Source organism: Protopterus annectens, chromosome 1.part1 (assembly GCF_019279795.1).
Source record: "Protopterus annectens isolate FY-2018-M chromosome 1.part1, PAN1.0, whole genome shotgun sequence".
Taxonomy (NCBI): Eukaryota; Metazoa; Chordata; order Ceratodontiformes; family Protopteridae; genus Protopterus; species Protopterus annectens.
Genome location: NC_056726.1, coordinates 1,614,437,688 through 1,614,452,352, shown reverse-complemented (window position 1 = coordinate 1,614,452,352; position 14,665 = coordinate 1,614,437,688).

The following is a 14,665-nucleotide window of genomic DNA, read 5'->3' as shown; positions in this document are numbered from 1 at the left end:
AAGGCATGATGAATTCTAATGGCATTAGAAAAAATATTTATTATCTAATGCTGATAGGGAGGTGTTTTGTTATTGGATGCCTTACTGTCTTTTCTCATTAATACATCATTCTAGGCTTTGGAATGTTTTACCTCTAACAGCCAATATGCCATACCTTACATTCCATAGTATTTGCTAAAAATCCGATATCAAAAGCACAATCTAAGCAACTGTCTATATCTTGTGAACACTAAATGCTATTAAAAGGAACAAACAGCAGTGTTATCAGTAAAATGTTTTTTTTAAAGTGATATAGTGCATTGAGCCTTTATTTCAGTGATGTAGTATAGCAATAACTGATGGCATCAGTGTAGTATATTGAAGATTTATCCACAGTTGGCATAGTTTAATCATGAGGGTGAAGCCTGAGTGATTAAATAAAGCCAACTGTGGGTAAATTTCAATATACCTTAACCACAGAGTTGGTTATTGCTATTACACAATGACATTATTTAACAAAAAAAATACTTACTTTTCTTAAATAATCCCTAGGATTCACAAAGCTCCATGCAAGAATAAGGCTATTCTTGCACAGAGTGGTTCATGTCCATTTAGAATAGCAGCGCACCTTGCATATGCATGAAGGCACTCTGCAATCTAATCTAAACGGACACGAACCAGAAGCGAGTGCAGAGGGCATGTGTCAGCAGTGCCTGTACATGTAACACGCCCCCTTCACTCACCGTATGGCACTTTCTGACACAGATGAGTGTCAATTTATATAATATTAGAGCCTGGCTCTAATATTATATAGTAAATGAGTGTCTGCAGACACTGAAATGTAAGTAGCTAGCATTTCAGTGTCCGCGGACACTGAAAAAGAAAGAAATAAAACACAAACACCTAGAAGGCAACAGCCTTTAAGTGCATGCCCCGAAATGTATACACTCTTGCTCTACATGCATGGAAGCAGTAGGGCAAGAGGAAAGCAATAGAAATTAAAAAAAATGTAAGTTTCTTTTTCATCATATAAATCCAATGTTTAAGCAGTGTGCAGCTTGTTTGTGTGGCGCGCCACTATGCTTAGCCTGGCTGACATCCTGAAAATGATAGACAAGTGCTACAGTGAGAAAAAACATCATCAAGGTGCTGTAGCATAGTGGTACTGCCATGGTATAGCATGTAGAACATGCTTGATTTGACTCCCCCTCTGCCAAATTATTTAATAAACTTTTAAGGAATTTGAATGATAGATGTCAATCATATGGCTCATGTATAGTGCAGTAGGGGTGGGAATATGTAAATTATAAATGTAAAAATAATTTATAAATTTAATGAAAAAAATAGATTTAAGCAATGCTTTGCTAGTGTAAGCATTGCTTACCTGCTTTCATCTCTTCTTAGCTGGTGTAAGCATTGCTATGCGGATTTGCACAGAGCTAAGCATAGTTCAGCATATTAAAACTGGCTAAGCAAGGATAAGTGAGGGAAAACTGCCCTATTTAAACTGCACAGGTGGGAATACAGCAATAACCATTTGGGATTGCTCACAGCAGGACCAAAATGTCTTGCGTTGGTGAAGGTGTTCACTTCCGAACACAACGTTGGGGCATCCAGGAGTCTAGGGTCATGGTTGGGCTCCTAGTTAAAAAACATGATGGCAGGCTGCTGCAGGGCCAGTACTGGGGCTCTCAGTACAAAGCAGAGGCCTGGAACCAGCTTGCACATGATCTCACCAGTGCCACTGCCATAACCCAGACTGGTGAGCAGGTACGTAACCAACATATTGACCTGAAGCAGAGGAGGGGTGCACTCTTGGACCAGTGGATCCAAGAAGCCCAAGCACAGGATGTCCCACCTGTCTGAAAGTATGCAGTGTTATGTATCTCTAAGTATGGAAAAAGATCAACTTGTGACTGTGCAGGTGTGATTAATGCGTGATGTCTCCCCATACAGTTGCTGCAGAGAGGTCCCAGAATATTGAGGCTCATACCCAGTGACTGGCCCAGCTGTGTCGGCAGTATGGTGAGTGCAGAATACCCCCTACTATTAGCAGTAAGAAATCAAAATTATAGTAATGGCAGTACCGCCTGTATATATTATTGTGCTGTAAAAATCAGGACTAAATGCCTGTGTCAGGCTGCCAGTGTTACAATGGAGTATTCCAAGCTGCTGTGTAATACAGATATCAGTAGCAAACAGGTTACAATATGCAGGAGAGGAATATTAGAGTATGTATGAGTGTGTCTGAGTGAATCTGCCAAGAAAGTGCCATGTTGGGGCTACTGTAACAGTTAGAAATGAAAAGCATTCCCTTGTGTAGATCATGCAGGAATAGTAATTGTGGATTTCTGAGTCATACACAGATATGTATGTCAAAACTAATAAAGGTGATCCCAAACACTGGTGTGTGTCCTCTCACTTGTACCTGAAAAATAGAAATATGTATGTCCTGCAGAATGCATTAACTGAGGTGAACTGATTTAGCACTGCTTGTCTGCTTACTTTAGAATGGGCACATCAAATAACTGAAAAAAAGCAACAGTACAAATTTCCATCAGAATGTGTTTTACTTGTTTATCTGCCAGCATTGTCCTGTGTTAACCTTTCAATTTCAGCTGTCTGTAGCTGTGAACGTACTGAAAAATGTACAAGGCTAACAGGTGCAGATATAAAACCTACACTGTGTACTCAGGAATCTAAATTGCAGTATGTAGTTGTAAAACAGTCAAATGTGCAATCCATCTAATGTGCACATGTTTCACAAACAGTGACACCAGTGCCTGTTGTGTATGCATAATTTGTACTGAAAATGGGAAACAAATAATGCAACATGTCATAATAAAAGTACTGTGCGCAAAAATATGTACTAGATTGAAATGTCACAAATGAGACACAACACCACCCCAGTAGCTCAGTCGATAACGACTAGGCCTGTAGTTCAGTTTTGCACACACAACACGGTTTGAATCCAGAGACCGCCACTAGCATCTCAGTCTGGTTTTACAGTTGTAAACTGCAATCTGAATAAAAACAAATAATGTACTACAACACATACATTGTCCATACAGGGCACACAGGTAAAGATATCTGAATAGGAATACTAGTATAATGTGTATAACTATGAATAGTGCACAGTTGCTCTTTTGATCAGCCCCCAGTCCTACAAATGGATGCAAGCTAGACATCTACACTCAGTCTGGCACACACAAGCCCCTCAAGTCTCATGCTGTCACAGATAGTTTCCCCAGTTGCCAAGAAACCTGCACACAGAGCATGTCACAGTAGATGTATGTGAAATATACAACACACACTCCAAGGCCTGCAACTAATATGTGAATCTGAAATATGTGTAGAAACAGCAATGCAATGTGCACACATTTCATCTGCACAGGCCCACAGGTAAAAAAATTGGTATAGAAACAGGTATGATGTGTATAACTGAAATAAGGGTACAATTGCTCTGTTGATATCTACAGCTGCTGGTGTGCCGTAGCAGCCCCATGGCCCAGGTAGAGAGGAAGTGTGGTCAGAATGTAGAGTAGTGAATAGTAGTGTACTGACAAATATACTTGATGGCATTTGTCAATTGAAGCTGTTCCCTTCCCCCACCACTCAACTGATCCAACCATCACACTGAAGCCAACATGGGTATGTTCCTAAACAAAGCTCTGCTGTTAGGACTATTGTTCCATTTGGTTTATCATTGTTTAAACGGTGTGCATAATAATGTTCCCTGTTGAATAATAATTTTATTGCCTGCCTGACATACCACTAAATGGTATGCTTTTGCAACCCATATATGCATGGGTTCTGTGTGCTATGGCACTGTTATAATTGCACTATTTTGGGTAAATGGGAATATCCATGCATGCAATTTTGACTAATGTTGTAATGTGTTGTGCATGACTAACCAATATTCGTTGTTAATTTCCACACCATAGCACATATGGGAAGGCAGATCCCAGCAGATCTGCCTCTCCCACCCCAACTGGCCGAGGCACCTGGTCCCAGCATGTCTGGGACCCAATCCATACCTCCCTCATCTGCTGGTCCTGCACCAGCTTTGGGTGGAACCACTGCAGGGGATGGGTTTCACCCCCCCTGCAAGTGGGAGTGGTGAGTATGTCACCTGGGACGAGGTCTGTGACATGGTGTGCAGTGTCCTCCAGATGTAACTGGATGACCGACTGTGCCAGGTGGAGGGCAGGCTGTCGCAGCTAGAGGGGTAGGCAGCCCATTCAGCACAGCCCCCAGCACAGCCACCTTTGGGGCCGTGAAGGGGTAGTGGTGACTGCCATTGGGTGGGGGCATCAGTGCCACTACTACCATCTGGGGGGCTCATGAGCCTTGGATTCCCAACCACCCTCCCCATCAAGGTGTTACCCCCCAAGTGTCATACACCACCCATCTGCTGTCTATGCTGTCTTGTCTGTCTGCAAATGCAACCTCTCCTACCAAACCTCCCATACTTACCAATAATTCTTCCTTAAAATCTCACTCTCACCTTAAAAAAAGGGGCATCTGTCCCACAAAAAAATCATGTCCCATGCAAAGCTCTGCATTTTGCCCAAAGGCATGTACCCATCACAAAATCTAACCCTACCAATCATCCATATTGTATGATGTCCACATACCTCCCTGTAGGGTGTAAGGCTCCAAATTCTAAATTGCCCACAATGAAAGCAGCTGTTGCTGCCAAAGAAATGCAGAGCTATGGTCCTTTCCTACACCTGTCCTGCACATCCTTACTTGTTTCTCTTTTTGTTTGCCCCCCTGCTTGCCCCATATTCAGCACTTTCCTATCTCCCTTTTATTCTTTTCTTTATTTGAAATTAGTGCAAGTTTAAGTGGCCATAATTGGCTGTAAGCGGGCATAAGCTAAGCTAAGCTAAGCTCACGTAAGCGTGGCTTAGCTCCGCGCAAAGCCTTGCAAACCTGCATAAAGCTGCTCAAAACTGCCTTAACCACTCTGTATCCAACAGTCCTTGTTCTGCCTAGCAACAAAATAAACACCCCTTGTTGGTCTTGAACCCAAGACCATGTACACTATAGTCAGTGGAGTTAACCACTAAGCTATCACAGACAAGAAGACATTTGTTGTTTTTTCCACTATATCTGTAAGTACACATACTGAATAGTAGTGAACAACTGCTTTGACTTCTACAATTGTGTAGTACTTGTTAGTAGACATATTGTTGAAGCAGTATGTTGTTATATCTATATAAACACATATCAGATACATATGGTGGGATACAGCTGGGATGGTAAATACAATAACAAGGATATATACATATATATATATATATATATATATATATATATATATACATATGTAGATACATGTATACATGTACATGCACATATATATTTATATATATATGTATTTGTATACATCTGTATATTGCATTTTATATATATATATATATATATATATATATACACATATATATATATATATATATATATATATATATATATATATATATATATATATATATATATATATATATATATATATATATATATATATATATATATATATATATATATATATATATATATATATATATATATATATATATATATATATATATATATATATATTTAAACATATAGATATATATAGATATATATATAGATATATATATATATATATATATATATATATATATCTATAAATATATATATATATATATATATATATATATATATATATATATATATATATATATATACTAAGAACTGAACTTCGTGACAATAAAAGCATTCAAAAAATAGTAAATCACCCCAACAACTCTTGTAGAACTTTAGCTTGTCTTATTTATTATCAAGACTTCTTCAGAAAGACATGTTTCATAAGTATGAGCAACCATTTTCACTTCCTTTATATACCTTAGTTCTAGCAGGCCATTTAAATTAACAACAATTCCTTTCCAATAGTAAAGCGTGAACAAGCAGGGTGCTGTGTGCATTTTCATTAACATTACAATCGCAGTTACATTAGGTAAATTAGTCAGACAGTAATAGCCTTGTGGTGCCATGTGCATACTAAAAGGGATTGTGTGCAAAAAGGGATTGTGTGCAAAAAAGGGGATTGTGTGCAAAAAGGGACTGTGTGCAAAAAGGGATTGTGTGCAAAAAAAAAAAAAAAATTTGGTGGGAACCGGGAAGGATGACAGTCATGCTGTGATGATTCTAATATAAACACATTACTTATGAATCTTTGCCTCCAAAGGTAAGTAAAGAAGGGAATGGAGGAAGATGGAGGAGTCAGGTAGAGAGTCCTACTATGCTTTGCATCGTGTGTGTGTAGAGTAATGTGTGGGTATGCCACCTGATGGGGGAGTGGGAGGAATGCAGTGTGGACTTGTGGGGGGGGCTGGTAGTGAGCCGCCCATGACAAGGAGCATATGAATGACAGAGTGTCCCAGAAGACTGTCAGTGCAGATGTTACCAGCTGTGGGCTGATTTGGATGGTATCACCCCTTGAATGGCTGCGTGAAATAGTGAGACCGGGGGGATATATATATATATATATATATATATATATATATATATATATATATATATATATATACATATATATATAAATACGTATGTATAGCATATGTCCATAACATGTAGTGGAGTCATACGTCAGCACCAATAGTCACGACCTCTTAGTGCAAGTGGGTGTGATGCAAGTACTGCAGGTATAAATGTAGACTGTTGCAACTGTAACAGGGGTTATCTTAACAAAAATGTTGTATGGGAAGTCACATCTGATATTGACATGCACACCATCAGTTACTGACAGATATCATAAGATCATCATAGTGCAGTACCACACAAATCACAGTAATGATCCTGTGGAATACAGCAGAGATATGACCAATAAGTGTGGACAGTCTGATACACTCTGGTCAGTCCAGAGGTATACACAGAACCTCTTAGTACAAGACGTGTGGACCAAACCTGACAAAGTGGATGTTTACTGCCATGTAAATGGGGATATCATGAAAATACTTGAATAGATAAGCTCACACAGTTTATGCATTCACACACTCCTGTCTGTCCTGACACATAATAACTGGAGGAGCAGAGGTGACAAGTCCACATACTACCCACTAGGTAGTGACATAAATCTGTACAGCATCCCACTGCTTTTTCAGAAATACACAACAGTTATAGTGGCCCGGCAAAAGTAAATCTGACAAATATGTGGACATAACATCACACTGGGTAAATACACTGAGCTGCTAGGCATGTCACAAAGCACTGTGCAAACTACAGACAGACTGTCAAAACACTGGCCTACGTTTCTTATGGGGAAATACACATGTACCTGTAAATATAGCAGGCTCTACAGGCACATAGCAGCACAGAGTAACAGACACCTGTGTGAAAGCGCATACCCACAACCCGTCTGAAGACAGTCACAGTCACATATGGTAAGCGTACTTAATATTACAGTATATGGACTGTGTGATCAACACCATCCTCATATGTGCCACTCGCACACTAACCCTACATATACTGGGCCAATATACAGTGTATTCCGATGCCTGACTGTGGTATGGGACATGTGTCAGTCTGGCCCTACAAACATGTATGCTGACCGGGTATCATACACTGGAACAGCATGCAACATCAGAACAGGACCAAGAACAATGACATCTACCACAGTCTTTACACAGGCCATGGTACATATTCACAATACAACTCTGTCAACAATCACCATAAGTACACAAAACTCACTACTGTGCACACTAAAACAGAATGTCTAGGTTTTGTCATCAAATATAAGCCCTACTATACATAACACGTCTAGCAGTCTGATATCTCACTGGCTTGTTATCAGGTTTGATGTCAGTAAATAATGATGTATTGAACATGCGCACCTCTTACTGCATGACATATGTACAAAGGTTGACAGAGTTGTGGCTGGAGGCACAAACACAGGGCCAATATTGACATGTTGTTGTGATAAACTCATACATTTACTGGTGTAAAAGGGTTTGTTGCGACATATGTCTTCTGAGAGATATCAAGTCAGTAACTCACATGGCTGTCACCATGGACTGGCTACAATCCACAGAGTATGCTACTGCATCTCTAAAGATAGGAAATGTGTGAGTAACACAACACATGTAAGACTCCAAACACTGGCCAGTCTGTAGATAGCCCTATAAGTGAGAGTTTCCTCAACCACATAACACTGTCATGACAGATATTAACTCATGTAGAGCAGCCATATCCACACAAACCCTGTTAAACCAACATTACTTCAAATGTAGAAGAGCAATACTTACATTCTGTCCCCATGTCTGGAACATCTCCCTCCTGTTTGTTGGCCTGTCTCCACAGTGTATTTTCTAAGAGGTACACCCAACTACCCTCTGTGATGCTATTTGTGAAACACCCACATGAAGTCCTGCTCACAGCGAAGGAAAAGGGCCAATACCCACACGAAGTGCTTAGCTATAGGAGTATGTTTCCTTGCAATTGGCTATAGGAATGATACCACAGCTGTTCCCTATACAATTAGCTAGTGGGGGACTGCAATTCATGCAGATGGCGTCAGCTGATCATGAGCATCACTTGCAAAACTAACGCTGCTGCCTAGGCAAAGCAGATGTACTTTTCCACATCCACCAGAGAGGGAGTGAGAGAGACAGAGACAAAGTAAGAAAGGAAGGGAGTAGGAGAGTAAGAGCCAAGCATGTTTGTGTATGATCCATAGGTGGAGAGTGGTATCTGGACATTATGACGGATGCCTATATTGTGTACTAATCCATACTGTCACAATGTAATTGCACATGGCTGAGCACATTTATGACTGAGGATTGTTGACAACAATCTCTACAATGTTTGGAAAATGATGGCCTTGTAATGTTGACAATGGGGCATGTAGCTCCATAATATAATGATGTGGCAAAACCCACACTGCAAAGGACCCTGCCATTACACAATCACCCCAACACCTACACAGGACCCTAATAACACACACACAAACACATACTTACCAGTACTGAGTTTCAAGCCTCTACCTGACTATGTATGTCTATTACATTATTATGCAGTTATTGCACATGCCACAGCACTTACATGTTGGAGAATCGTCCAAAAAAATCTTTGAAGGTGAGTGACATCAGCAACATTGATAAAGGAGGGATAAGGGAAGTGTAGTACATGTGACTATCCACAAAAGCACATGTCACAGAAGACACAACCACATTCTCTCAGGCAATCACACACATTATCACCATTGGCAGCATCAGGATTAGAACTCCTACCTAACTAGTTTGCTACACTACAGTGATATATGACCACAGGGTTATTTCAAGGTGACTGACATCAGTGGGTGTGCTACAGTAGGACAATGGGAAGTGTAATGAGTGTGAATGGCTTCAAAATCATTAATCTGCACACACACACACATGCACACACGCACACACACACACACACACACACACACACACACACACACACACACACACACACACACACACACACACACACTTGTCAGTACTGACATGCATGGGTTCATTGCTTCACAGGTGTGTAGTAGTTGACTGTGCCAGAAGGCTGTACAAGGCTAGATAAAGGGAATAACTTGGCATCAGGCCACATGATAATGGTCTCCAGTGTGGCTCAGGGGTGTAGTCCCTGGGTTGGCCTACACAGGTGGGTATTGTATTCAGCATCCACTCATCTGGGTTACTATTGTGGGTGGCTAGTGCTGTGCAATGCTTGCCATGTATGTGATCTATATTCTATAACATGGATAGTGTCTGGGTTGTACACATTTCCCACATGCATGTTCTGTGATGTGTGGAAGTGTACTTGGGGTCTCTGGGGCATGTTGTGTGGACAGATTGTTATCATTTGATGTGGCATTCCTGACCTAATGTGGTGAGACCTGGCTATGGAACTGAGGTCGTGCCTGCACCTACGTTGACAGCATGGTACAGGTATTTGGTGGAGTTAATGGCATCTGTCCATACAGGGCATGTGTATAAGGCTTGGTAATCCCTTTGTTGGTTGCATTTGCAGACTCTACAGTTGTTGGAGGCATCCAGTGGGGAACATAGCAAAGGACCACTGTAAGCGTTTTGTTGCCTACTGTAGGGATGGAACAGGGTGCTATGTTCTTTTACTTGCAAACTCCACATAGGATTCTGATGATAAACACACACTCACTTGCTTGAACTGAGATTCAAACCCCTACCTAGCTATGTATTTCTACTACAGTGTACCACATTTATTGCACTTGCCACAGATCTTATTGAATGGATGTTGTCCCAATGTACTTCTAAGATGAGGAACATCACCAGCCCTTGTAAATACTGGCATTGGGTGATGAAGTGGGTGAGAGATCCCAAAAATATTTTTACCCTAATCACACATTTACACTTGCCAGGGGTGAGGCTCAAACCTCTATCTTACAACCTTTATGGACCATTATGTTACACCTTTACGACATGCATCACTGACCTGACATGGTATGGGCTACACAACAGATACTTTTAAAGTGGATGATATCTGCAGGACTACTAAAGTCAGGCTCTGAGATGTGTACTGGCTGTAAATGGGGACAACATCTTTAAGGTATACACATACATATGTACACACACAAACACTTGCCACAGTTGAGATTCAAACCCATAGCTGTGTAGGTCCTACTACTACATTGTTTTTCATTTATGGCACACACCATGGAGCTTATAGGGATAGCCTCTTTCCAAAGGTATATTTCAAGGTAGATGACATCAGCAGGCTTGCTAAAGTAGGGCAATGGGAGGTGTAGTGACTGTGAATGGCTTCAAAAACATTATGCTCTACACACACAGAGTTTCACAGGTGCCATGTCAGGGATTAGAACTCCTACCTAACTAGTACATCACACTATAGTATTACACCGTTATTGCATGTGACATAGAGCTTACAAGGCTAGATTTTGTCCAAGAAGGTATTTTCAAGGTGACTGACATCAGCAGACTTGCTAAAGTAGGGCAATGGGAGGAGTAGTGACTGTGAATGGCCTCAAAAGCATTACACTCTACACACACAGGGTTTCACAGTTGCCATGTCAGGGATTAGAACTCCTACCTAACTAGCACATCACACTATAGCATTACACAATTATTGCATACGCCATAAAGCTTACAGGGCTGGATTTTGCCCAAGAAGGCATTTCAAGCTGACTGACATCAGTAGACTTGCTAAAGTAGGGCAATGGGATATGTAGTGACTGTGACTAGCCTCAAAAGCATTACACTCTACAAACATGTGCACACACACACAGGGTTTCACAGTTGCCATGTCTGGGATTAGAATGCCTACCTAACTAGTAAGTTACACTATAGCATTATGCAGTTATTACATGCACCACAGAGTTTAAGGGTCTAGCCCTTATCCAAAGGTGAATGACATCAGCAGCCTTGCTAAAGTAGGGCAATAGGAGGTATAGTGTCTATGAATGGCCTCAAAATCATTGATCCCTACACACACAAACAAACACACACACACACACACACACACACACACACACACACACACACACACACACACACACACACACACACACACACACATGCACACAGAGTTTTGCAGTTATCATGTCTGGGATTAGAACTCCTACTTAACTAGCATTACACTAGAGCATTATGCAGTTATTGTACACATCACAGAGCTTGCAGGAGTGAATGGTGTCCAAGGCGGTATTTCAATGTGACAGACATCAGCAGGCTTGCTAAAGTAGGGCAATGGGAGGTGTAGTGACTGTGAATGGACTCAAAATCATTGCACTACACACACAGAGTTTCACAGTTACCATGTCTGGGAATAGAACTCCTATCTAACTAGTATATCATACTATAGCATTATGCAGTTATGGTGACTGACATCAGCAGGCTAGCTAAACTAGGGCAATGGGGAGTGCAGTGTGTGTGAATGGGCCATAAGCCATTCCTCTGGAAACACGCACAACACTCAGTCACGCTTTGTGGTCTGCTCCCTACATATTCTTGCACACACATGCCATCCAGGAGGGCGAGCTACAGACACTTGTTGGTGGGTCTGTGTAAATGGTCTGGCACCTTGGTACTGTGGTGGCTGAGGACCCCATGCTTGTACATCTATCGACATGACAGAATGGCCATATCCTGCTGTGGCCACACCTCTCAGCTGTACAGATTCACACAGGTTACCCAGAGGCAGGGCTCATATATCTGGACATTTCCTCTTCACATTGTGGTTTATGAGCAGGTTTGTAGCCACCCATTCCTGGGTTTGCAGGCAGGGATAGTATGGGCACATATCAGAGTTTCAGACTTCACACATTCTATGGTGTCCATGCTTCTATCTCTCCTCTGTTATTCTATCCTCTTCCTAACATTATGCAAGTGACATCCGATAAGTATCCCTATAGTTATCACTACATCTCAGCAGTATTTAAAGGTTGGTCCACAGTTCATGCAGTAGGACATGGTGGACATGCTACTGGGATTTGTTGACATGGTCTTGCATTTGTGTTCTGTGGACTGTATTATGTAATTATTTGGGACTCCATGAGATAACATACATTGGCAGTATGGGTGAGACTCAGGCCTTTGACAGAGGACTGTAGGGAATTTGGTAGTGATGCAGGCCATCTGTAGCAGGCCAGTGCATTCTGTCACTCCTACAGTCCCAGGCTGCAAGCCACTGGATTCCCCTGGGGTGACAGAGTAAGTGTGCAAGGTGTTAATGGCAATAGTTTCTGTGATTATTAATCCATTGGTGTGGATGCTGGTAGGGTGCTGCTTACAGCTAGGGACACACCTGCATGGGACACCTCTTCAGCATGCTGCATTCTGTGGGTGTTCCCATAAAGAAGTGGGGATCATATTGTACTCATTCCAAACAGCAGGGATATAACCTGTGATGAACCTGTGGCTGATGGTGGGGTGAGCTGAGTGCATGTGTGCTATGGAAGCTTCTTACAGCTGACTCACAGACATACGTGGGGCATTCCCCTTATGCTGGCTTGTTCAGGGACATCATCAGTTTCTCAGTACTTCATAACTGTGCCTTTTGTAGTCTGCCAGTGTTTGGCCAGGCTACATCAGTATTCCATACTACACAGACAACTAATGTGCTGCTAACCTGTATGTACAATTCCAAAGGTGTCTCCATTTGACAGTAACATTTTATACACTTTCTGTCTAGGGTCCTTCCACCTGTGTACTGTGTATATGTTTGGGCCCACATTCATGCCATGTCCATCTTTCAGATGGTGACAGATATTACATCCAAACAATTAGTATGGATTACTGCTGGATTGGGTCGTGCTGGGATGCATTGTGTTTGGCACTGCAGTTGTCAGAACTTGGCCCTGTCATCAACAGTACTGGCCATAGACCATCAGGACACAGCCCTCCATGCCTACATGTTGACCACTTCCACACAATATACAACACACAACAACCTGACACACAGAGCCCTGCATATTGTGCACGTGCAACACTCTAATTTGGCCAGCTCAAGGTAATCTGTGCTCCACTGTTATTATACCAACACGTACATGTTATTACATTTCTACTTAGGATTGTCGGGGGGGGGCACACGTAAAAACTGAAAACATTTGCTATGACTGTACTGGTATTTCAGGTACTCTGTTGGCTTGCATTTCATTTTGTATTCTGACCTATCCTGCAGACTAGAGGCATATCAGTGTAGCACAGATCTTAGGTTTTATTGACCTACATTTCAGTTTCAGACTTCTTACACTTCAGAACTAACATCCAACTGCCTGACCTGTTGTAGTCTGTCTGTGTAGGTTTGGAGTGGTGGCTGTTCTCCATTGCCATTAATCGGAGGCCTTAGCAGAGCCTTTTTTTGTGGTCCTCTACACCTGTCCTGCTGGCTAAGACTGTTTTTAGGTATGTGAGCCTCACTGACATGCATGTGTGTGTCCCATGGACACACATTTGGCCCACCACTTGTCCTGCAGTGGATTTTGTCACCTTGCCTAGTACTGCCTACTGTGTTGACACCAGTATTTGTTATGGAGTTCATACTGTCGATATAGGTGTCTACTATCTGCTGCCATCCCATTCAGCCAACCAATTCCCTTGCATGCTCACATCCATACCATAGATACAAGTAGCAGAACATATTACTCCATTCAGCAATTGCTAGGGACAGTGACTTACCTTGTGGCTGTTCTAGTATTGAGGATGGTGCTGGAGGGCTGATTATGTCGGATGCACATAGTACACTCCCTAAACATGGTACAATACAGGTAGTGTCATGTTTGGCATCCCTTTTACTGTATGTGTGAGTCAGAGAGAGGTGTTATTCCCTGGATTCCTACTGTGTCAATTTATGTGCTATGTGTTGCCTCTTTGCCAAAGCCTAGGCATACTGGGCATGCCTCCTTCTGCCTACAGGAGCAGGCTCAGATTGTTCCTCCTCCAAGTCAGTCTGTGCCTGTGCTGGCCTTGGAAATGGTGGGGGGCTGTGTGGCTCTGCCCTGTGCTCTTCCTGCTGCATCTGTTTCTTCAGGATCATATTGTGTAGCATGGCACATACAATGAAATTTGTGTACATGTAGCTGGAGAGTACTTCAAGGCTCTACTGGATATGTCCAGGCACTGGAACCGTGACTTGAGCATCCCAACACATGCTTTATTATGATTCTCATTTGTGTGTGTGCCTC